This window comes from Aulostomus chinensis, chromosome 2 (assembly GCF_037954235.1).
Source record: "Aulostomus chinensis isolate RoL2024-O1b breed Wild chromosome 2, RoL_Achi_v1.0, whole genome shotgun sequence".
NCBI classification, from domain to species: Eukaryota; Metazoa; Chordata; class Actinopteri; order Syngnathiformes; family Aulostomidae; genus Aulostomus; species Aulostomus chinensis.
The window spans coordinates 3,847,359-3,874,228 of NC_141321.1; the positions used below are offsets into that span (position 1 = coordinate 3,847,359).

Sequence of the window (26,870 nt, forward strand, 5' to 3'; positions counted from 1 at the left end):
AATTATATGGACATATTATTGGCTAACATAACTGTCATTGACACCTCTGAGCACTACCAGGTTTAACCATGAGAATACAGAGACAAGCAAATCTGCATTGAGTTTCTATCAGACTGTGGTTGGTGTTCTTATTCGGTTGGATTGCTTTGTTCAGGTCTAAAAACTGTGATCATATAAAGGCTCTAACACTTTTTAGGAAGAGGTATTGAAAGGGAGTCCATGAAGTTGCCCCAAACTCTTCAGTGATCCTACATTATGCAGCATTTGTATGATAATGTCATTTAATTGAACATTTTTTATTTAAAACATCTAAAGCTGCTGTGAATCTGACCCTTTGTAAAAGTGAGGGTCTGAAAGACAGGGAGGGAAAACAATGAATTCTTCATTTGGGTAATTTAAGTTTTGTTGTTTTATTTATTTTTTTTGGGGGGGGGGGGGGGGTAGCCCATAGAAGAGAGAGCATTGTTCAAAGACAGGCTGTTGCAGATTGTCTGTCATTGTCCCAAAATAGTCTATTTTAATTTGGCCTCCAATTGAGTTTCAGAATAATGGAGAATACATGAATATTCCAATTGAGAAGCTGTCTATTTTGGAGCAGACACCAAAGCTATGGGTCAAAGAAGCTCCCCAAGCAGACATGTAGCACAGAGAGGGAAACGTGGAGCAAACATGGATTCAGAATGGCATCATCTTTCTTTGTGGTTATCACACTTGTCCGCTTAGTTTAGCACTGAGTTTGAGGAATGCAACTTCATGTCTTTTCTTAATCTATAATTATGTACAACACCTTGAGAAACCTCTTCCTTTCTCAGGGTTTAATTTAATTTTGACATTCAACCTGTAAGTGACTTTTATATGAATATGGTTAATAAGATTTTCCTCTTCTGACAAAAACTAATCTAATGGTTTGAAAAGGCAAATTTAGTGACATGTTGGGGTGTATTAAAGGGGGAGAGGGACAGGATTTGTGCTTTTATGCTTTTCAAGGCCTTTTGGCAACACTATTGTATCATTTTCTCTGTTTTTTATCTCATTTTATTTACTTACATTTAAAAAGAAATAAAACTAATATATTTTTCCAACACGAATCAAGTGCCATTCAGTTTACTTCGGTTACTCTCTTGGAAGCCTTGGAAGTAGCAGAGATTCAAGCAAGAGCTTCCTTCTCCTTCTGAAAAGACCCACGTTGTTTATATTAATGAAGGAGGACAGCTAAGGACACACAGATATGCTTGTCTTCAGTTCTAAGCTAAATGTCTGAAGGGGAAGTTTTCGCTCGATGTAAAAATTGCAGCTAAGAGTTCATGTTCACGTTTTATGAATTATACAAGGAGGTGCTGGGATCTCGGGATGCCCTCAAAGCCAATGTCTGAGCTCTTACTGTGGGATTTCGCCAGTGCGCCACCACCACCTACTTGCAGTCATTTTAAGTCTGATTGTGGCCCACTGTAGATACTAGAAAGGCCGAGCGGAGAGTCGTCGGCCCTGGAATAATTGCAGGCACGAAGCAAAGGACCTCTCTCAACATAATCAGAAGGAAACACCTTAGGTTTTGATTTATAATTATGAGGAATCATCGTCACTTCAAAGCTGAGGACTTTATCACCTAGTCTGTGGTGGGACCATGACCTGACTTCCATCTGATCTGACTACCAAGATGCCTTTTTTCCCCGATTCCATCATCCTTCATTGCTGCCACCCAAGCAACCGATAGCATGTTATCAATTATCAACATTTATCAAACTATGAAGTGGGACAGTATGATAGCGTCAGTCACAATGGTACAAAGACAAGCAAAAAAACAAATGGAGAAGTAAAAAGTTCAACCTATGAACCAAGTGGGGGCTCCTACCGCACGGCACGAAGTATGTAAAGGTCTGCTCCCCGCCCCTCTCCCTTCATGAGTGGTTGCTCTCACAGCATCTTTAAAATAAAATGCTCCTAAATAAAACAATCGTTGAGTTAATTAAGTCACTAATTCAGTTTTGTTTTACTTATAAATATGTTTTTAAACATGCAGAGCACTTCAGGTTTTTCAAGTGTGAATTTGTGATTTATAGATGTGGAAATGCAAATCATAACGGTCCATCATAATAAGTTTTCTTTTGACATTGTTGTACTGGTGGACATCCAGAGGGGTTGACGTGTGTGACCAGGAGCAGCCTGGCACACACATTGTCTTCATATTGATGTTGCCACAGGTGTATGAAATGAAACCAACATGTCGTCTCTGACTGAGACGACTCTTCAAACACAAGAGGAGCGACCTTCTATGACAGGCTGCAGCTGTGAGAACTGCTCCAAGGTCTGCCTGAAGATGGAGGATTACTCTGATTGGGCCCTTTTGAAGAAATATCCTCTCACAGTCTTCCTCAACATTTGATGCATTCCTCTATAAGATGGAGGAGGACTGCTCATATGAAAGAAATGTGCTGCTCATATGAAAGAAATGTGGCTCCACTGGGGATTGAACCCAGGACCTTCTGCGTGTAAAGCAGATGTGATAACCACTACACTATGGAACCCTTGCTCTTCTGAGCACAAATAATCTTTGAATAATTTTACAATGTTACTGGACAATTATTAGCTTGATTTTCCATGCAACAGATGAAAAGTCATCATTGCTGTTATTGAAGTAAAAACTTTGTAGTTTGTTGCCATCAACATTTTGCAGGAATCAGTGATGTAAGTTTATCTTTTAAGGTGGCAAAGCTATATATACTGTATATATCAAGCGTTAGCGTTTGTTCTGTCAAGCCGTGGTAGTCAAGCGCTATTTGCTTCAATCAAACTGATCAATCAGCTGATCTACAGCTGCTCCGCAACAGTTGATCAAATCCCTTGCTTCTGATTGGCCCCTCTCAACTTAAATGTCACCCAGCCTCAACTCCCACTCTGCTAGCTTCTGGCTATGCTGCTCTGCCTGCTGTCATCGCTGCTATCTGCTGCTATCTGCTGCTATCTGCTGCTATCTGCTGCTGCTGCTGCTGCTATCTGCTATCTGCTGCTATCTGCTGCTATCTGCTTTCTGCTGCTGCTGCTATTTGCTGCTATCTGCTGCTATCTGCTGTTATCTGCTGCTATCTGCTTTCTGCTGCTGCTATCTGCTGTTATCTGCTGCTATCTGCTGCTATCTGCTGCTATCTGCTTTCTGCTGCTGCTGCTATTTGCTGCTATCTGCTGCTATTTGCTGCTATCTGCTGCTATCTGCTGTTATCTGCTGCTATCTGCTGCTATCTGCTGCTGCTATCTGCTGCTATCTGCTTTCTGCTGCTGCTGCTATTTGCCGCTATCTGCTGCTATCTACTATCTGCTGCTATCTGCTGCTATCTGCTATCTGCTATCTGCTGCTGCTGCTATTTGCTGTCCAGTTGCTCCTGCTCGCAACTTGCTACCCTCCACCTCCCCAGCTCCACCTTGTCGTGTATACATGGCATAGTTCGTTCCATGTCATGTTGCTGCTCTGTTCACGGGGGTATGTTTGCTCTTCCAGTCTTAAACTGGGAGAACCTTCCCTCACACTGCTGGTCCCCTGTTTCATGGTGCTCATGAAAAATTATCAGGGGACTCCTCTGAACAGAGCCAATTTGTACTATAATAAACAAATCAAGCTCATTATCATCTCTTGTGTTTCTTGACGTGAATGAACCTGACAGAAATATACACAGTATATCTCCATTGTTTGTCATGTGGTTTTACAATATTGATACGGCTCCACAGGGAAGCGAACCAAGGATCTTCTGTATGTAAAGCAGACACAATGATGACTACACTGTGGAACTCTGGCGTCACACCCCTGAACTTATTTAATATATGAATAATTATACACTGTGAGTGAGGGAAATGTTACATTAATTTCCCATGCTACAGAAAAAAGTCTAGCTCCACTGGTGATTGAACAATGAGTCCTCTGTGAGTGAAGCCAATGCTCAAGCACAGGAGAGACATTTAGCTCATGTGATCATTGCCGTTACTGAAGTAAAACACTTTGGCTTGTTGCCTTGAATATTTTATTTACGGGAATCTCATGCAAGTTTATCTTTTAAGGTGGTAAAGCTATGTGTCTGTCGTTTACCATGTGGTTACATTATGTTGTGATGGTTCCACTGGGGATTGAACCCAGGACCTTCTGCGTGTGAAGCAGATGTGATGACCACTACACTATCGAACCCCTTGTTTTGGATGCTCATGATTTAATCTGCATCTCAAACTTCTTCCCTCTATGGATGAATAAATCATTATTTCCCGTTTTTACAAAAAAAAATCACTTCATCATGGCGGCACAGTGGTGCAGTGGTTAGCGCTGCCACCTCACAGCATGTTCAATTTTATTAAATTATTTAATTACCAATTAAATTGATTACCAAATTTTAATAAGATTTTTCTACATATGTCCACCACTAACTAAAAATGCAACAGCTTAAAATTGGAGTTCTACTTAGGATTGAAGTCAGGATCTTCTGGGTGTATAGCAGATATGACAACTGCAACACTCTGAAACTGTTCAGTTCCTAACACCAAATGGTCCTGACTGTAGTATAATAAGTCGAAACGGGACCTATTGCATTCATTTAGAGGCCACAGACTACGAGGGGCTCTTGTGACATAGATAGCCATCGATATCATGCTAGAAATTCCAGTGGTTAAAATTGGATTATTTTACAAGACCTTTAACTCAGACTATTCCTCAAACACCAGAGGAGCAACCTCCTACAAGGACCTGCAGCAGTTCAATTCTGTATCAGGTTCCGTGTGACGATGGAGGATTACTGTGCATGGAACATGGGGAGGACATCTTTTCTCACAGTCTTCTTCAGTATTTCTCTTTGTCTGATCCTATGAAACTGATGAATAAATTCCTCCACAACATGTTTAAAGGACAGAAGACAGGACTGAACCCAGGACCATCTGCATGTAGGACAGCCACAACAACCACACAACCACTGCACCATAGCCATCGTGGTTTTGGATGGACAGTCTTTCTGTTGTCCCAGCTAAACCATGGCTCTGTCTCCTGAAAGTATGCTGATTGGCCCACACTACTTTGGATGTGGTCACAAGCACATGAGATAAAGCCTGGTAGCTCCACACTGACGCTTTGCTCTTTCAAAGTATACCAGAGCTTTACATTTAAATCTTTAACACTTTCAATGAGCATCTTTGTGTTTAGACCAGATCATAGGCCGCAACATAAAGAGGAACACGTATTCACAAACATAGCAGTAACGAACAAAAAAGTACTATTATTCATTAATTTATTATTAAGTCACAAAACTGCGAAAAAAGGGATTATGGCAGTCAGTGTTAGTTATGTTTGCATGTTATTTCTGAGTAATGTGTGATACATTACAGGACAGCTTGGTCACTGGTCATCAGGGGCCATTCTTTCTGTAGTGTGAATGCATAGGTGTCCTGAATATGTCCTGGGCTACATGGAGGAGCTTCTCATCAGCTGTTTTCCTTTGTCTAAGAGGAAATATCCCCTCTTAGCATGCCAATGGAGGTGCATTATGATGTCTGATTGTGTAAAAGGCTCATACAGAGAGAATATTACAGCTGCAACATCTTCGGGGTTGGTCTGTTAGGCGCAAGCATCGTTATGGTTTCTTTTTCTTCTGCTTTAAATCTCCAAATGATAAAACACAAGAAAAATGTTGCTGGCTCTGCCACTCACCCTCCTGTTAAAGAGAAAAGGTCTCTCAATCATCAGCTGCTGTCTGCTCAAACACTCGACATCATTCAAAACAAGATGTATTCCTTTGTTCAAAATGTCAGTGACAGACAAGTGGAATGTGTTGATCCATACAATCCAAAGCAACTAATGAACATGCTTCATTTCCTCTGGTTCTGACCCGTGTGAATCAAAATGTTGCAAACAGAAGAATCTCATGTGTTGATTTGCATACCATGTGGGGTGGTGAGATCCAATCAATGCACGTGTGTGGATGTGCATGTGTGTCCAAACGTCCAGGCACCGTCCCTCTTCTCCTTCGTGAGCCACGTCACATAATGGCGTCCAGACAGGGAGACAGTGAGAAGGGGGTGCTCACCTCCTCACAAGGTGTAAGAGTGGGTTGGGTGTGAGATCTGACTGGACAATTATCCAGCAGTTTATTCAGATGATCCAGTGATTATCCAAATGTAAAAAAGGCTTAATTTTACAGTCTTGCTTCAAGTTCAACCTCACCAACTCTGCAAAATATCTGTACACATGGTCAAACTGAAGTTACAGGTAGCCACTTTTCCTGAGCTACAATCTTCTTAGGTAGATGTACATTTTTTAATTCTCTTTATTAATCAATCTATTTAGAGAGCTGACCTTGCAATTACCTATGGTAACACAAGTCCATGACCCTGATTGTAGAGCTACACAGGCCAAATCAACACCCTGGCATCATTGTGGGTGAGCATTCACCACTTGGGTGGTACAGCAGGATGTGTCTCGCCAAGAAATCGATCTGGTGACTGAAGTTACTCTTTTGGCAATATAGATGCCAAAGATGAATGGATGGAATAAAAAAGAAGATATTTGACCTCTCAACTGCAGAAGTCAACTGGAGTTAAGACTGAGGCTCATTACAGTTGTCTGTGCATACAAGGTTTGTACTCGTAAGAAGAGGTGGCAGTATACTTGTGCATTTAAAAAGTCCTTAATAATGGAAGAAGTCCTTGAAAATGTCTGCTGTCTCTCTTTGGTCCCTGTACTTATTTGATCCATCTTCTCAGTCTCGTCTCTTCATTTCCATTCCTCTCATCACTGCTGTTCTCCGTCGGGTGGTTTTAATGAATTGCCTCCTGAAGCCTTTGCATGTCTGAACACCTGTAAATCACTTCTGCACTGAGAGCAACATAAGCCAAATCCAATTTTTGTGCAAGGAGATACAAAACTGTTTCTTAAATAGATCTCAGTGGTCCCTGAGAACAGCCAAGATACTGAGTCAAAGAAAGAAAATGATGAGAAACAAAAATACCTTTGTTCCTCTGCCCCATTCCTCATATTTTGCTTAATATTCAGATAACTAGCTAATATTACCATTCTAATATAGGATGTTGAACTATTTGCTTTGTAACAATATTTTTTAATTCAATTGTTACTTACTTTTACACAAAATAATGCCTTTGTAAATTACACTTCTAATGGGTTTATGTTTGCTTTGCAGCTGTTGGATCTGTCATTATTTTACTCACTTACTTCATCTGGTTAGGGTTTTTTGCTCCATGTGGAACATAAGGCTGCATTTATCTACTCACTTTTGGTTCTAACCTCTGCAGCATGGCAGAGGCTGGTCTCTGGTCAATGGCGCCTGATAGACAAGATGCATTACTTTTGAAATTGGTGCTTGACAAACCAGAAAGCCCTGGGATTGTTGCTTTCCAAGGCTCCTCTCAAGGTGTTCCACTGCTGCTGCTGCACTTGTTGTAAACTCAGATGTCCATCTCACTCTCTTAGTTTTCCTTCAGTCATACACGCTTTTTGGATCCTGGAGCAGTGAGGCACTGATGTAACATACAAACAAATGCATCAGGCTACAACCTAGGGCTGCATAGTGATATTGGCTGGTTATCATTTTGACGAATTAGTCATCTTTCATTAATAAACAAAAGATAATGGGGGAAAAAGAAAATGTTTTTGAAACAGAGGAAAATGCAGAGAGGGCATCTTGGCAGGACATGAGTTGAAGGTTGTGGGTAAGGAAACATGGAGGGAGGTCGAGCATTGTTTGTTTGCGTAGCTACTTAATGATGACAAAGAAAGAGGAAAAACTGATCAATGGAAAATGACATCTCTCAAAACAACAAGCTGTAATGTTCATTTTACACAGCTGTAAATGCCCTTTTTGCAAGGATGCATTCAATAATATCAATTAAACAAAATGGATGTGAAGGTTTCCAGGTTGGAGTCCCGGCTGCAGCACGGGGTCTTTCTGGGTGAGTCTCCATGTTCTCCCTGTTCCTGCTGGGTTCTCTCTGGTACTCCAGCTTCCTCCACAGTCCAAAGACATCAAGAGGGACCAGGTTAATCCAGACTCTAAATTGACCGTAGGCGTGGCTGGGAGAGCCAATGGTTGTCTGTCTCTATGTGTTGGCCCTGCCATGGACTGGTGACCTATCCAGGGGGAAGGCTGCTGGGATAGGCTCCACCCCCACCACCCTGAACAGGATAAGAGGGGGAACATGGAGGGATGGAACGGAAGGTGAGTGCCCTGCCCTGTCATAGTTGTTTTAGATAACAGGTAACTGTCAAGTTCAAGCTTTTAGCTCAGGAGACACAGAGGCCTGGTCTCACTAAGCTCACATTATGAGCCTTTTGAGTATGTACAATTAATTAAAGTCAGCTTGATAATATATTTCAATCTTGTGTGACACCCTTCCATGCAAGTTTAAATTCGATATTTTTTCTATGGCCGGATCTTGATGTTGCTATCATGTGTCATTATGTTGACTCCTTTGTCCGTTTTTTTGTGTGTTCTTTCATACAAGGTAAGATGATCAACCCAAATAGTGCTAAAAAAAACCCCCCTCCCATTTATAGAACTAGAAAGTCAAACTCTGAATGTCATGAATGTCTTTAGCAAACTTTATAGCAACCTGCTCATCAGATTTAACATATTTTCTGTGTACAAATGGAAATAATGACATGGCAGAGCAGCTAGATTGGGAGTCAGGAGGGTCACCAAAATAATTAGTACTCATTTTGTCACCAAAAAGCACTATTTCCATTTTAATGACATACCATGCTTATTAAAATACATGAAAAGCAACAGAGTTGGTGCGTTCACATTCTGACAGGTCACGTTGCTATAAATATCTGGTGACACATGGCGAGTCAGGAGGACATTCATTAAAGTTTGGACTAAACTTAGTGAGTGGCTTTGTCTATTTCTGTCCTGAGCATCATCAGCCTCCAGTGTTTTGCGGGTAAACTTGATGTATCCATAACACTTGGATTGGAATGTGTGCTCCTCTGCCCCAAACCCAAACTGTAAGTTGTATACTGGATGACAGTTGGCACCAGACGAACTGTGCTGGGAAAGACCTTTCCCCCCAGTAGAATAACTGCTCTAAATCAGTCAACCAAGTGGGCCCCATAAGCCGTCTGACTGCTCCCATAATTGGCTGCCACAGCTGATTTCCCATAAACAAACACTTGGAAAGAGGTCCATGCTCATCCAATCCATGCTTTGTTTGGATATTGGGTCATCATCTAAAACACACCTGCTGTAATTAATCATCAGTGGAGAGCAATGGTCTCTATTAGGATAATTACGGAAGTGCGTCAGGGCACCATGATTACAAACTTTAAAAAATCAAAGGTCACTTTCCTCTCTATTTGCGTAGACTACATATAGGCTCTTCACCCAACTTGTCTTCCCACTTCCGAAATGCAGCTCTCTTGTCTGGTTTCTCATCTCTGTCTCAGTTCATAAACTTCCGCTCAATTCTACCCCTAGTGGCCTGGAGTACTTCCTTTGTGGCAAGTGAATTTGCAATATTTTTACTCTACATGTTTGTTTGGCATGTTTTTGTTTGTTTGACTTTGCATGTTCTTTTTCCTGCTAAAAGTGCTTTTGGTCATTTCAGTATTCTTCACTGTTGTGTATTTCATTGTTGGCGTGTATTTGCAGGAACCTGTCCTCTAGGCACCTTTCGGCCACCACAGCATATATACACAGACGTCGAAGACTGAGGCAAGTAAAAGACAGAAGCCTGTTGGCTTTTATTCAGAAATGAATGGCCATCTGAGCTGAAGCGGTTCATTAGCAGCATGTCTCATATGTTCTAAGACAGTGGCAGTTATTAAAGTGTCAACATGAAGTGCCAGGATGAGACAAAGCACAGAGTTTTAAAGCTACTCAGATCTGCACTGAGGGCTCAGAAAATAATGATATTCATATTCATTATTTAAATGTATTGTTATAAAATTGGTTGAGACTGTGAAGATGACAATAGAGTTTGAAAAGAGGAAAAATGGGAACTCAAGAAACTGTTTACTTTTCTAAAATGTATCACTTTATTTTGTCCACATTTTTCAAAATTCATGCTTTAAATGAATACACCTAGTTTACAGGGTCACTCTGCACTACTTGGACAGAGATGATGAGATGCTTCATATCCCTCTGTGATGCAAGGGGGAAATCCCTCTTTTTCAACTGAAAATAGTAGAAAACTTTGACTATAAATTAAGGATTGAACTGAGCATACAACAATGCACTCCACTCCAATACACAACTGACAACACACAGACCACAGCTGATGAAGGGCCTCAGTGGCTGGAGTGTGCCACATCGCAGGCAACCCCGACTGTGGTTCCAGGATATTTGTGATGTCAGAGTCACAAATATAACCGCTGACTCAACCCAGACGGTGGCAAGTGAGTGACTCCTCTAAGGAGAGTAAAGGAGAGAGATTCTCACTGGCAGAGACACACAGCTCAGGTGAGAATTCAGTACTCATGAAGGTGTTAAGAAGCAACTGGGGTTCACCAGCACTGTGAATGAGTGTGGTGGTGCTTCACTGGGAAAAGATGTGAGTCTTTGTGGAAGCAGCTGCACAGAGTTCAGTGGAGGCAACAGTGGAGGCAACAATGGACAGACTAAACCAGCTTTGCAGAGGAATGCATCCAGTCCTGAAAAGGCAAGTTGTGTTACTTGTACTGGATGAGACTAAATAATGGAACAGTGATATTGTTTGTGTTATTTTCACATTTAAACAGTAAGCTATTTGTTTCCAGCTTACCTTTGGCTACAACAGTTGTGCTACATTTAGCCAGTTTTATGGATTTATTTTCCTCATATATATGAAACATTAAAGTAGAGTAAAAAATGTGGCTCGCCATTCCTCCATTTAGCCAATGACTCATCTAGTACCACCAAAGTGGTGGGGAAACATTGAGTTGAGAACCACCAGCATGGTACCATTGTCCCTTACTGAAGTTGGTTTGCTGTGGCAGCCCAGGCGACTTGAATATACCCACAACATGCTAAACTTGATATGTGATACAGGCCCCAGGTCTCCCAACTCTAAAAAGACACTCGAATGGAGGTAATCCGTTACCAAGGCTCCTCTGCAGGCCAGCAAGCACAGAACTGGTAGGTGGTCCACCAAGAGAGTTCTGAGGCGGAGCCTTGTCATGAGGGGTGAGGACCTGAAGGCATGATGTAGCTTGAAAAAGAAGCTTGTGACTAATTTGTTTGCTCGGTGGGGGGTAGCAGGTCCACCGTCATTGAGGGTCATGCCGCCAATCTTCTGTGTATTTCCCTCACCTGTCTGTCGCTTGTGCGTCTTGGGGAGCAGTGTGGGCGTGCCTTCCACAGGCTCTGAGCTCTTCTAATTATCACTTGCAACCACCTCCACAAAGACGCGGTTCAACCTTCCACCTCAACACGTGAGTAGGGACCAACTGAACACACAAAGACTAGATATGGGATCATGGGCAGAAGATTTATTTTCAAAGCCAAAATGAAAGGAGCACATCTGTTCATAAGTTTCTGCAGGGTTTGGAAAAGGGGTATCCAACCTGAGTCAGGTGCAGCTGGCTTGAGGGTTCAGGATCCACAGTGTTCTGAACCTTGGCACAGACACTAGTAAGGTCCTGAGCAAGATAGCGCATGTGGTAGATAGACCATTCAGTGAGGAGCAGTTAAAGGAACCAGGCTTTTGTTCTGCAGGAGTGCTGACAGCGGGCTGAGAGAATCGGACTACAGTTTCACGAAGCAACGTGAAGTGACGGAGCATGTTAGTGATGCATCTGCCTCATGCAATGAAGGAATGCATTAATTAGATTCTTCACCTTGTTTTTACTGTGTCGTTTCTGAGGTTGAACTTGAAATAAAAGTTGTCATATGTGAAATGAACTGGTACTTCATATTGTGAGTGCTTGCTCACACTCATCCTCCTGTCAATTATATTCATCACACAAATCCCAGTCCACGTTAGTCTACAAATCTACCGGAACATCATATCAGCATTTTAAGGTTCAGCATCATCTGGCTGCAGTAGTAATGTCTCTGATCATTTTATGAATGTTCACTGTTCATCTAAACATGTTAAAAGCTAAAATTAAGAAGCATATGAACAGGTCATAAGAGATAAACAAATATGAATCATATACCTATTAAATACCAGCAGCAATCCCAGCAGAGGAAACAATCAGAGCTTCTCCTCAACAAACCATGAACATTTACACACAAGGCTTCTTTGCGATAGCCTACACTATTTTTTATACAATCTGTCAACAAACTAATTTGCTCTTACGATTTGTTTATTCCTTCTTTTAGTACGGCCAACTATGATGCTCCTAGTAACTTAATATTGTCACACGTACTCACAATCCATCTTCTCTTCATGAAGAAACTTAACACTGTGGCATGTAAGTCTTGCTACCAACTGGTATTTCGGCAGTGAAACTGTCGCATGAAAGCCTCACCGCTGTAGAAGTACGACTGCTAATGTTTGGTCACGTGTTTGGGCTCTGTGCAGACGCACAACTATGAATCTGCCTTAACCCGGCATTTTGGCTGTTGTGTTGTTAGAAGTGCAGAGAGGAGAGCTTTGTGTAACCGGCCTTCTTTTTGCCTGCTTGGAGGATGGTAGCAATCAGTTCACTCACATAAATCATACATTCAGAGGACTGCACCTGCAGCCTGCCACACACAAGCACCTCAGCAGAGGGAGAGAACCGCACACAGAAGGGACCAAAGATCATACACAAATATGCAAATGTAATTTCATGTACCCTGAACCATCAATAGTCCACAGCTGATTAACATTAACTCATTAATTTACACACCCCCACAATTCCATTTGCATCTGTTTTTGTTTTTGCCTCTATAATGAGGAAATTGAGCAGTTTAAATGACTGCCAGATAACTCAGTAACTCAATACAACGGAAGCAAACAGCCAGATTATCGATGTCCCGGTTTCTGTTTACAACAAGAGAGTTGTTGGGAAGGACAGACACACAAATTAAAAATCTCTCCTCTTCACTGCCAGTTCTTGCTGTGGGTCCATCTTCCCCCACCTCACTTGGACTTTATTAATCCACCTGTGGGAAGACGACAGAGGATTTTTTTTTCCCAATCAGTAATGAGTGACAATTAAGTCTTGGCGATTACACAGTGGGGGCAAGAACAGGTCAGGCGATGATTCATCTCTCTGGCATTCATCATTACACAGACAGAGCTGATCCGAGCCGGCGTCTCCTCCTGCAGAGGCTGAAAACCCCGGAGCTGCCTTCCCATTAAGAGAGACTTTGAAGGGGATGCTGCTTGGAAATGACTCTGGCTTTGATGCAAAGCTCTGAGGATTTGTGTCAAATTGGGCCTCCATGATGCTGCTCCACACAGGCGTCCATCTAAGAGTGGCTAAGCTCACACACTCATCCTGGTTTGGCGATTTATCTTATCCTGTTCTCTAATGAGCGAAATAGTTTATTCTTCTCCAAAGCACCATTTAGTCTGGAAAAGGCCTCAGAAGAGGAGCTGAGCTCCCACACAGAGATGAGATATAAAAGCAGAGATCCGTAAGGTCACATGGAGCTTCAACAGAGGTGCACACACACGCACGCAGTGACAGCATTATGATGAAATGTCCCAGTCCAGCTGCAGGGGAAGCATCCCCCTCTCTAAAGCGCCTCAGCTCCCAGGGGAGGAATGTTTCCCTCTGTCTGACAGGAGACAGAGGGAGGGACCTGAGAGTGGAGGAAGACATCCAGGTTCCAGATTCATAAAACTCTTGATTCATGACTAAGATCATGCACAAAGAAAGAAACACGTCTAAGCTGTGTGTATTTATGGTGGTTCAATACCCCATCACCTCCCTACACTGACTGCACAGTGGTTATAAATGCTGATACATGAAGTGTTGAATAATCCAACCCTCTGATACAGACGGACACATCTGATCCTACCAGAGCAGCATGTTACATTTTCTCTGTCATGGCCACAAAAATCCCTTCGCTAGTGGGAGGTAATTGATTAGAAAAGTAAAATACTTTGTTACTTCACGGTTCAGCGACAGTGAACAATTTCGTCACCTCACCCCTCCCTCAAGAATACCCACACTCCCCTGCATGTCTGAATTTTTTCTCATGAGTTTAAGATTGCTAGTCAGCGACATCAACTGATATAAAACAAATATGAAACAACCACTATTGAACCTAAAATGAGTTTGGTAGTACGTCCTGGCCTCCAGGCGATGCAACGCTGGATGCTGTTTCTGGCAGAAGGACCCATCACGACAGGAAACCTCTAGATTCTTGATGTCATAAACTGGAATCAGGGATAAAGAACACCAAAGTCAACTGGCAAATCAGCAGTTCGTAGCAGGAAAGAAGTCCTCAGGGCTGTCAAAGTGAAGATGACTTTTAATCCTGTGTGGGGGTTTTAGCTGCACCTGTGGACCTTTTCTGATTCAAATACTTTTTAAAAGAGCAGAGTTTGTCTCTTGGGGTGAAAGACAGATGACCATTTCCTGGATTGTTACATAAGCCCATTATCTCTCTGTCTCTCCCCAATCAGTCTGATGAGATGGTACCGATGAAAAACAGTCACAGTGTTCGACTGACATCCACCTTTAGACTGTACTGGCTTATACTGACATGTGAGAGGAAGGTGTCTGATTTACTGAAGAAAGCTTTATGCGGCGTTTATACATATTGCCTTCAGTAGATGTGGGTCGGCATGACTTCATCCCAGAGGAACATCTGAAGACCTTCATATGGCAAAAGTAAAGAAACGCACAACACATACAGTATGTACATGTAAAGTGCATGTAAAGTTGCGTCAGGTTTTTTCATGATGGGATTTTATCAGAGCCGCCCGTTCTGACTGTCTGAACCAAAATCATGCTGTCCTAACCTGAGAGAAAAGCAGTTGTATCCATGACAACCCCATTTTAATACACAGGAAGGAGCAATTTTAAATTTCAATCTTAGGGTTGCTAAAATGTTGAGGACACCTCTGTCACACAAATTACCAGCTCCACAAAACGGCCCCTAAATGAAATCACCTCCTGACTCAAATAGAGGAATATTCTAACCCTTGTGAAGGGGACTTGTGTTTCAGGGTTGTTGTGTTATACTGTGTTAGTTTGACCTGCACTGATATACATACTTATGGGCAACTGAGCTGCAGGGCTTGGTTTTAAAGATTTGAGGAACTTCTGCCAGCAGTCCCACATATTAAACTCAGCAGCAGGAAGAATCCTGAGCAGTTAGAATTCAAAGATTAACTTTACAATGAAGTTGTAAGTCATACGGGATTCAACTGTAAAGTCAAACAACCTGATATACCTTGAGTGTAAAATGCAGTACGTCAAAGATTATGTGGGTAGTTTTAATCCTCAGCTCTATCTTTCTGTGCACCAAGTTCAAAATGAACGGGGGACAGATATTACTGAAATCATTTTATTATAGAATGGCAACTGAAATGACTACAACTTCATTGTATTGGGCAGTTGTCCATGTCATAGTCTGTCTTCTTAAACTGCCCCCCCCCACCCCGAAATAAGATAAACTACAACATGAGGCGTGTTTGGTGAACCTTTGTGAAATTACAGCTCTCAGTGACTTTGCCACCCCTCGGCTTTATAGGGCTCCATAGTGACTTCAGGTCATTGTTTAGCTATCAAATGGCGTGAATTTTGTACCTGTTCTGTATCTGTTCCATAACAAGTACCTCATCAAGAAAAGCTTAACTTCGCTCATTTAAAAAAGCACTAATTTGGCAACTTTACTTGAGTTATTGTATTTCATCGGATAAAAGTTGTAGTCCATTTAAAGCAGTTTCCCTGACAGTACTCTCTGTGAGCCCCTTCTATTCTTATACTTAACTATGAAAAAAAATTCCATTCCAAATCCATTCCCAAATAATTCAGATTATTTCAGTTTCAATATTTCTCTGTCTTGGTTATCCAAGCAAAACACAACTAGACCACTAAGGAATTCCCAACTACAGTTCAGTTCAATTAACTTGCAAACTGAAGTCTGCAAACTCCCAGATGTTTAAGCAAAGAAGAAAACATGTCAGAGAGAAGGTCGTATCAGTAAAACACTGGGATGAGCAGCCGTGCCAGGATAGCCGGGACATGCATGAACAAATGTGGCTATAACTCTGATGAAATGCCTGTGCGGGTTGATGAAATCAGTCCAAGTTCTTTCCACTCTTATTAACTGATGTCATTCAGACTTGTGATCTAAATTAATGATGAGTAAAAGCATCGATAGGTGCCTCCAATGTTTTACATGTCAAAAAAGTACGAACTGGACAAAATTCAAAATGTGTGAAACTGTGATACTTTCTCTGATAAATGCTAAAGGATTCAGTTTTGTAGGGTATGATGTGACCGAACCATGTTTTAAAGGTGTGTTTTTACTTAACCCCTCAGGACTAACCTGTACTTGATATAATAGCTTCTCTCCCAATTGGAAAAGTAAGGACATGTCAGTGGTCTGGAACAAGAATGACCTCACGAGCACAAGATTCATGTGTGTCCCCCAGGGACGGGCCAGACATTAAGGCTGTAGCTCTGGCTCAGCTGACAACAACCACACCCTGCCTCCCTGCAGGCTCTAGCAGAGCTGAACCTGTTGGCATCCCCAGGGAAAATGTGTCTGTCCTAGTGCCGTATAACCCATCCACTGGCAGGAGGACTCTAGAAGTGCCAGTTGTCCTCCATTGGCCTGCTGCATCTTTTGAGCTGATGGCAAATGATATGGTTGCTGTAGCATGACTGCACTCAAACTCCCCAATGCCGATTCACAGGAAGACTTCAGAGTAGTGCCTTCTTCTCCTCAATAACCCCGAAAAGAAAAGAAAAAGCTGACGGCAGTATTCACACTAGGACTGCACTGCTTTTGAGCCTGCTAGACGTGTGCAAATAAGGCTACGAGGACTCGTGTAATTCACTGAGCAAACACACAGGTGGCATGCAGGCCTCTGGGCTGCCAAGCTAATAGTGCCTTGGTAAACCGGTGCAAATACACGTACTTAAATACTGTCAAATACATCAATTTAGAGCAAATGCAGCCCCTTTCTATGTAAATGAGCATAATTGCTAACAAGTCCAGTTCACCAGCACAAGCACTAATAACCTACCACAGTAAGGGCGGAAATACGAACACCTTCATGGAGGTGGGTGGGACTTCACGTATTGGTAAGAATGTCCAGTTTTCAGATGACTGCACTGTCATAAGAAGAAGGAGCAGAAACCACTGGGAACCAGTTCTTCTGCTTCAGATCATCCAGACTTCTTTTACAGTGTGACGGTGTGTTTGAAAACACTGGCATATTAAATCTCAAATACAGTTTAAATTCAAGTTGTGATAAATGCCTTGTAGTAGAAAAACAATAATCGATGACATTTTAATAAAACATGAAGAATAAAGTGATGAAATTGGTTATTTTTAGGGCTGTTGAATGATTAAAATAATAATAATAACTTACTTGATAACATGTTCTCTCCTGGTGGTGCAGTGGTCAGCACTATCACCTCACAGCAAGAAGGTTCCGGGTTCGAGTCCCGGCTCAGGCATGGGATCTTTCTGTGTGGAGTCTCCATGTTCTCCCTGTTCCTGCTGGGTTCTCTCTGGTACTCCAGCTTCCTCCACAGTCCAAAGACATCAATTTGGGGACGAGGCTGATTGATACTCTAAATTGACCGTAGGTGTGAATGTGAGTGTGAATGGTTGTCTGTCTCTATGTGTTGGCCCTGCGATGGACTGGCGACCTGTCCAGGGTGAACCCCGCCTCTCGCCTGTCGATGCTGGGATAGGCTCCACCCTCCCGCGACCCTTAACAGGAAAAAGTGGAAGGCAATGGATGGATGGATGGATGTTCTCTCCATCTCCATCCAAACTCTCCATTTGGAAGCTACATCCGTTTCTGGGGTCAGGAGGTTACTGTTCGATTAATTGCATTTTTACATACTTTTTTCTGCTTAATTTTATTGTTTTGCCACCCAAATTATTACAATAGCTGTCGTTTTTGATAGAAACTGCAAATCCAGCGGAGAAGTTACCTTCCTGAGCTTTATGCTGAAGTAGAGGGAGTGTTTTTAACATTCACATTATGGCACTGCTAAATCTGCACTGTTGGTAGTCCTTCAACTTAATTTTGTGAAGTGGTTTTTGTATTGAAAATTAGTTTCATTTTTTTGTGTCTGTTTAACGTTCATATAATTGAAATATGTTTGTTTTTTGTAACTCATTTTTTTAAATATTTTTTGAACCTTCATTTTATAATATAAAATTGTTTTCCTTGAATCTCAGCATAAATTGATTTTAGGGAACTCAATTTTATTGCTTATGTCAAAAATAAATGCAGGTTCCTGCCCACCTGCTGCAATAAACCTCTGGGTCATGGACAAGGCCGGGGAGGAAGACTGGAATACTCGGAGGGAATAAATGGGCAAAGTCAGTCACACCTAAACTTTCTTCCTCATAACGCACATTTCATTCATACCTTTATAAACTCAGGCCTATAATACCAGCACGTTTTGGTTTTCTGCATTGTGTGTGAAATGGCTAATAAGAATATGGGATACAAAATGAATCAAAGAGTCATGGAATGGTCTCAACCCCTCACAGGATGAACTACCATCAGTTAGTCAGCTACTTATGTATATGTTTATTTGAATATATATCTCTCAATATATTTATTATATACATATTTATTTTTTCCTTTGTTATTTGGTTATCATAAAAATATTGGCTGTTTGTAAAATTTTAATTTTGTGGGTTTTTTTCTTTGTTTTTGTTGGGGGGGGGGGGGGCTTTCCCAGGAAGTCAGTAAGCAAAATAAATCAAAACTAGTTTCCACAAGTTAGCTTGTAAGTAAACTAGCTAAATGCAGCAAGGCTGTCAGGCAGGGGCTCATGTAGGTCAAACACTGCTTTAGTGCTGTAGTCTCGCCTTGGCTCCTGTTGCTCTGACATATTTGCAGAAAATAAAATGTGTGCACTTGCAAATACATTCATCATACCTGGCTAGAATAAGTAGATACATTTATCCAAACCTGAAGCATTTTAAAAACATTTGCTGAGGTCAATGTCAATTTGCTGAGGTCAAAAGGTTAAATGATTCTTGCCTAGCTGGCTTTTAACGTTGGAATTACCTCCTAATATTTCATGATTCTACTTACTCTTTCATATGTGTTGTTTTTAGAGGACCATGAGATTTGCAAAAGATGTGGCATTCAGGTACATGTCAGGTGAGCATGTCATGAAGATGTGGTCTTGTAAATGCTTCATGCACTTTTTGATTCTTCCTCAAAAATAGTAGTAGTATAGTAGTATAGTTACTGCATTTTACACTCAAGAGTAGTATATAAAATATATACAAAAAGTATTTTCTCTCAATCAATGTGACCCATTTGAAAACCGTTGTGGTGTCAGTGTGCGCACAGATCGTCTTTTCTCCTCAGGTTCCTGTTCTCATTGTTTTATGCGGGCCATTTTAGGCCAACAACAGCATTCATGAGGGGACAGAATTCTGTAACGAGCTCTAAAAAGAGAATTCAAGTTGAGAACATTCATAATCACTGAATTCAGCAATTAAAGTAAAACTCTTGTTTTAATTGACACACTGTAAGTCAAACAAGAGCTATTTGACCCGATCGGAGTCAAAAGTGAAACGCCTCACAATTAGAATTGTTCTCAGTAGATTAAAGTCAATAGAATTGTGGCATCTGGTATTCACAAAAACAGTCACATTCTAAACACCACTTTTTGCACATAATAGAAAAAAAATCAACTTGCATACAAATGCGACAGGTCTTATTATTAATGTAATTCTTTTGGTCTCACAGGGAGTAACAGAGTTGCGCTCATGGTGACCTGAGGCTGCACAGCGTGAAGACTTACACTTGCCATGGGCCCGATGCAGTGGGCATCATCACTGAGGGAATCCCGGTGCTGACTGCTCTTGATGATCTTCCCAGAGCGTGCTGCCGACTCCTGGGGGTGACATATGTCTTGAATCTCCTGTATCCACCAAAACTGTGCAAAGCTTTTGAGGCATTTCAAAGACTTCTGAAATGTTACTTATCCAGAGGGAGTGACCCCCCGCTGTCTCCTTCTGCGCCCGTGATGTCCGTGTCCGCTGCTCCCCCTCAGTACCATCTTGCTGATGATGGGTTGGTGGAGAAAAGTGGTTTGATGCCAGCCGCCAGCTTTGAGAAATTCAGAGGTACTGAGTAACTTGAAGGGTCATTTTTCCCATCTGTCTGACTCAGCCTGTGCAGATATTAAATCTTTGATTGAGGATAACCTGTTGCTTTTCTCTGACCATCCCAGCCAAACATCTGTCCTGCATCATGACGTCGACGCGGAGGGCCACAAACCCATTAAACGACACACATACAGGGTAAACCCGACTAAACAGGCCATAATGCAGAAGGAGGTGAGCTATCTGGCTGAACATGGTTGAGCTGTTCCCAGTACGAGTGCATGGAGCTCCCCCTGTGTTCTGGTTCCAAAACCCGATAACACCCCTTGTTTTTGTAACAATTACAGAAAAGTAAACTCAGTTACTAAAGCAGACTCTTTTCTTCTCCCCAGAATGGAGGATTGCATAGATGATGTAGGCTCTGCCAGATATGTGACAAAGCTGGACCTGTTAAAAGGTTATTGGCAGATTCCTTTAACACCGCGGGCTTCAGAAATAACAGCTTTTGTCACATCCGACACCTTCCTCCAGTTTACCATTATGCCATTCGGGCTGCGCAACGCTCCCACTACCTTCCAACGGTTAATGCATAACGTGTTATCTGGTGTTGAAAATTGTGAAGTTTTATTTAGATGATGTAGTTGCCCACTCCTCCACCTGGTCCGACCATCTCCACATACTGTCCCTCATCTTCAGCCGTCTTCGTGAAGCTTCTCTCACACTCAACCTTGCAAAATGTGAGTTCGGCAAAGCCACTGTTACCTTTTTAGGAAAACAGGTTGGTCAGGGGCAGGTTCGTCCGTTGGCTGAAAAAGTGCAGTCCAAGAAAGCGCTGCGCCATTTTCTTGGAATGTGTGGGTATTTTGTGGTTTCTGCCGAAACATTTCTGAAGTGGTGGCTCCTCTCACAAGCCTCGTAAGTCCCTTGAAAACATTCGTTTGGTCCCCCGCTTGCCAGGCTGCACTATTGAGAAGGAAGCTCTCGCCCTCCTGCTTTCCTTGCAGTATTTTGAGGTTTATCTCAGGTCTAGTTCACAGCCTGTCCAAGTGTACACAGATCACAACCGTTAGTAATCCTCGCAATTCAAACCAACAGCTAACGCGCTCTTACGCGTCTCTTCTCCTGCAGGATTTCAATCCGCAGATTCACCACAAGAAGGGAACAGAAAATGTGATAGCAGACGCTTTGTCTAGGTGTTCCTCAGATCCATAGGAATTCAACATTTAGGGATATGTTTAATTCTTGGGTGTGGGGGTTTTATGACTGTGGTCATATATTTTCTTGTAGTCAGTCTGCTGCGTGTGTGGGTGCCCTGTGCTCTTTTTCTTTGCTTTTATATGCAAATAGGTGTGTGCCACAGCTGCACTACCGTTGGTGGACAGGCTCTATATTCTGGACCATGATTGGTTGAAACCGGCAACCACCAGGCATAAGAGAAGCCAAGATGGCAGCCACTGGCGGGCAGCAGGCATACCTCATCTTCCTCCTCTCCCAACTGGCCACACTTCTTCTGCAGTTAAACTCTTGTGTTTTTGTAGATGGTCTTTTGTGTAGTAAAGGTGGGCTGCCAGTTTTGTTAAACTTGTTTCCTCCAGTTTATTTAGTTAGGGAGGTGAGTAGTTCGTCATTTGTTTCCTTAGTTTGCTTCGTCTAGTTCCTTATGTTCTAGACAGGATCGTTTTATTTGTTATTTTGGCCTTAGTCCACCCTGAAGCCTGAAACCAGTCGTATTTACTTTTTCCGCATCTACATGTTCATTTACTTATCTTTGTAATAAAATCATTTTTAATTACATTTAAGTAAATCCTTTTTGTGGCGACTTGGGAAAGATGGGGCCTATTCATGTTCTGGCCTAGGCACCCCTAGACTGGGCCATAACAGGAATCGATGTGACGCCCCCAAAACCAACCTCCCAGTTCACGAGCCTCAACTTCAACTTTTGGCTTAGACATTTTATTCTCATTGTCAGCACTGCCTACATGCAAGTTGATGTTTCAGTTCAAGACAGCTGTTTAATGAATCTGATGACCTTGATTTATCACCATGTTCCGTCTCAATGTCAAATCTTACCAACCATTTTAAGCACTTTCAAAGGCCAGCCTTTATACTAAGCTGCAGGTCCAAAATGTATGTCAGTTGTTATAATGATGACTTTCATGTGTGTGTTTAAAAAGATGCTAATGTAAACGTTTCTGCTTAACTGGGCTGAGGAAACAGGGGTCAGGGTAGTTTGTAGTTTTGTGTTGAAAGTTTTGCAAGGAAAATGTCTTTTCCAACATAACATGTTAAGGTGCAACATGCTTTACCAAGTTGAGGTATGAAGTTCATCTTGTTACAGTGTACTGTGTACAGTTTGAAGGGAAAGAGACAGTGACTGCTGTTGACAAATTTGCTGTTGAATAAAAGAATACAGAAACCTACTATTTCCAAGGGAAATTATTAATATGTATTATTAAGTCATTTTAATGTAAGCAAAACTTGAAACTGCTGAAAAGAAGGATTGGCTAATTCATATTGAGTTACTCCAGTCCGCCTCTGCCCTCTCCACCTCCCTTGGGGTGGCAGCGCCTGACCTTGGCTGCAGCCTGCCCCGCCCGGGCTTAGTGGCGCGGCCCCGCTGCGACGCCACACTCTCATCAGCCTCCATTGGGTCAACGGACTGCTCAAGTTTAGCGTACATACACAACAAATGTATATGTGCTGTTGTTAAATTCTGAAGTGTACCATTATTACTTTCAATCTGTAATAATTGAGATCGCTTGTGATCGTTGTATCAGGCTTTGAGTTTGTGAAATGGAATTTCGCCTTGAGCTCGGTCCCTTGGTGACAAATTAAGGCTACTTCTTCTTCTTCTTTTTTATTTCAAATATTTATTATTTTATTAATGTCTGGTGTAACCAATTTGCTTGGACCATTTTTTGTAAATTCTACTTTATTTTAGCTACATCAGGTCAACTTAATCATACTACATTTTAGCAACTTAGAAAAAACAATGAGTTCATGAAACTTAGACAAAGTGATTTGAAAATGTTGCCTCAGTTTTTTTTGAAGTAATAGTTTTTAAAGTGCACATTTGCCTGGAAAAGGACTGAATCAGGCAGTCCCCCCAATGCACAATGACTTGGTTGAACTTCTGGTGCAGCTGGGCAGTGAAGATATAAAGAAAATAAAGGGTACTGATGAATTTGAGCGAGAGGAGAACAAATCTGTATTTATATAAGCCAGATGAGGAAATCGTGCCTTCTCCAGTAGCACCTAGTTGCCAATTTGAGCAGCCTGGAGCAATGGCTGTAATGAATCTCCTGCCGTTCTAATCATAGCCGTGTCCAATGTATTGCTACGCTGCCCCAAGCATGGAGAGTTCAGGTCAGCAAAGAGTGCTAGCTGCACCCTCTCCCCCACAAAAATATTTTTAATGTTTTCTAATGATTACAATGATGCATTGGTGCTGGCGGAAGATGGAGTATGAACTTGCAGAGGGGTTAGTAAACAGCCTCATACAGACAAAGCAGTGCAGGACAAACCTCATGAGCATCCATCCATCCATTTTCTACTTCTTATCCTGTTCAGGGTGGTGGGGGTGGAGCCTATCCCAGCAGCCTTCCCCCTGGACAGGTCACCAGTCCATGGCAGGGCCAACACATAGAGACAGACAACCATTGGCTCTCCCAGCCACGCCTACGGTCAATTTAGAGTCTGGATTAACCTGGTCCCTCTTGATGTCTTTGGACTGTGGAGGAAGCTGGAGTACCAGAGAGAACCCAGCAGGAACAGGGAGAACATGGAGACTCACACAGAAAGACCCCGCGCTGCAGCCGGGGCTCCACCCACAACCTTCTTGCTGGGGGGCCACAGTGAGGACCACTGCTCCACGGTGCAGCCCTGAATAAACAACTTGTATGTCTTGACTTCACTTTATTTCACAATTTGTTGCAGCATAGCAGCAATATGTACATTTCAGACTCGCATGTCTTCGTTCATTTTTCTTCTTCAGGAGTTTTCTCAATGACTACAACTCCTGTGCTCGATACTACCACCTTGTGTTCATGCTGTAACTTTGAAACATCACATATCCCTCTTCATAAGCAAACGTGTACCAAACTACAGAGTGCAACTCTCCAACACCAAGTCGTATTCTTACTGTTTCATTAATAGTCATACAGCATGTGTTTAGAATAAACAACATAAAAATAGCCTCTTTTTTTCTCAAGAAAACTCTAACTAATATGTTCACCTTTGTGACTTCTTGTAATTAATTACTCCTGGAAGGAATTTTCCAAAAAAAAAAAATCAACATTGAATTCAGCTCCTACAAAACAAAAATAAGAGTTTAAAAATAAGAGGGAGGAATTAGTGATGGCTACCATTGTAAAACTGGGAATTGTGTACAAAAATATGATTCAAACCAAGGTGCAAAGAGGACCTTTTAGTTTATAATTTAGCTCTACTGTATGTGTGAGCTTAACTCCCAGGCCTCCTACTTCCTCAGACGTGGCCCTTTAATCAAATCAAATCGAATCAAACTTTATTCATAGAGCACCTTTCATACATACAAGAAATGCAACTAAAAGTGCTTTACATTAAAAGAAATAAAAGTAAATAAATTAACCTCCATGACCCCCCCACACACACACCCTCATTCATGCACGCACATACACACCCTTGAACACACAGTGTACTACACAAATGCATACAACCCGGGTAAACCCCCAACCCTAGCCCCCACCCCTCACTCATCTACCCTTGAGGACTATTGAAATATGGAGTGTGGCTGAGCACTGATAGACTAGTTAAGGAGACACCATCATATTGGAGCCATCCACACCGAGAACCACCCAAGTCCACGACCACAGGGCACACCGCCACTGAGGCCCGCCCGACCCGGACAGACAGGGGCCCCACCAAGGTTATACAGCCTTGGAGTAGGGCCCACCAACTATCCAGGCCAGGGGGAACCCGCAGCACGGCACCCCGCAGGCAGTCCAGACAAGGCTGTGGAGGGCTCCCATGAGGAGAACACTGGAGCTGAAAAAATAAATAAATAAGAAATATTAAAGGACTGCATAAATACATGTTAATATAAAAGAATAAGAACAATAAAGAAAATTAAAAGAAAATAAGATACCTAAATAACCAAAATAAATAATCATAAATTAAAACAAGTAACTCAGTTAAAAGCTAAGTTAAAAAGATATGTTTTGAGTTTGCCCTTAAAAGAATCAATAGATTCAACGGCCCTGAGGCCCTCTGGCAGGGTGTTCCACAGGTGTGGGCCATAATAATGGATTGAGGCTTCACCGAATGTTATAGCTCTGAACAGCTAAAAGACCAGCACCAGAGGACCTCAGGGTCCTTGAGGGCCGATAGGCTAAAAGCAGGTCAGAAAGATAAGAAGGCCCAAGGCCATCAAGACACTTAAAAACAATTAAGAGAACCTTAAAATCAATCCTGAAGCGCACAGGGAGCTAATGCAGCGATTCTAAATTCATTACTGGCGTAATGTGCTCCCGCCTTCTGGTCCTCGTCTGCACACGAGCGGCTGAATTCTGGAGCAGTTGGAGCTGAGTAATGCTCTTTTTAGGGAGACCAGAAAGCAGGGCAATGCAGTAATCTAACCTGCTAGAAATAAAAGCTTGCATTAGCACCTCTGTGCTGGCCAGAGAGAGAAAAGGGCTAACTCTGGCGATATTCTTAAGGTGATAGAAACCTATCTTTGTGATATTTCTGATGTGTGGAATAAATTCAAGCTCTGAGTCGAAAAAGGTTTTTCCACACACTGTGAAGGCTTAAAATCATTTAGTTTTGATAAAAGTTTCTCTCTCTTGCCTTCAGGACCAATAACTAAAACCTCTGTTTTGTCCTGGTTGAGCTGCAAGAAGTTCTCTGCCATCCATGATTTTATATCTAAAATACAGTTTAAGAGGGAATCAACTGGCCCTGTGTCATCAGGAGACACGGCAATGTAAAGCTGTGTGTCATCAGCGTAGCTGTGAAACCTGATGCCGTGCCTCCTGATGATGTCCCCAAGGGGAAGCATGTACAAATTAAAAAGTAATGGACCTAAAATTGAACCTTGGGGTACCCCACATTTAATTCCATGGGTTCTAGAGGAACATGTATCCAAACTTACCAAGAACTTACGATCTATGCGGTAGGAATAAAACCAGTTAAGAACAGTACCAGCGAGGCCCACCAGGTTTCTGAGTCTTTTGAACAAGATGTGGTGATCAGTGCTTAGATCCAGTAGCACCAGGACTGATAATTTCTGAGAGTCCATATTACACCTGAGATCATTGACAATCTTCACGAGGGCTGTCTCGGTACTGTGGTTACTCCTAAAACCAGATTGACATTGTTCTAAAATGTTGTTTCTGTTTAAAAAGTAATTTAACTGGATGTGGACCAGTTTTTCTACAATTTTATTTAAAAATGGAAGGTTGGATACAGGTCTGTAATTATTAAAAGTATCGGGGTCCAAATTGCTCTTCTTCAGAAGGGGCCTCACTACTGCCGTTTTGAAGGCAGCGGGGAAGACCCCTGTCTGGAGAGAGCAATTCGCAATATTTAAAAGTTCTAACTCGAAGAAGCCATAAAATTCTTTTAATAGTGATTTGGGAATGGGGTCTAAAAGGCAGGTTGTTCGATTAACTCGGGGGGGAAAACTCGACCGAGTGTTTCTGCATCAACCAGAGCAAAATGTTCCAG

The 26,870-nt window shown here is 42.1% G+C and overlaps 2 non-coding genes across 2 annotated transcripts; both read right to left on the bottom strand.

Moving 5' to 3' along the window:
* Window positions 1-2,452: 2,452 nt before the first annotated feature.
* trnav-uac (transfer RNA valine (anticodon UAC)) lies at window positions 2,453-2,525 on the bottom strand. Its single transcript has one exon. It is a non-coding gene; the product is annotated as a tRNA-Val (tRNA).
* A 1,573-nt stretch (window positions 2,526-4,098) lies between these two features.
* trnav-cac (transfer RNA valine (anticodon CAC)) lies at window positions 4,099-4,171 on the bottom strand. Its single transcript has one exon. It is a non-coding gene; the product is annotated as a tRNA-Val (tRNA).
* Window positions 4,172-26,870: the final 22,699 nt, after the last annotated feature.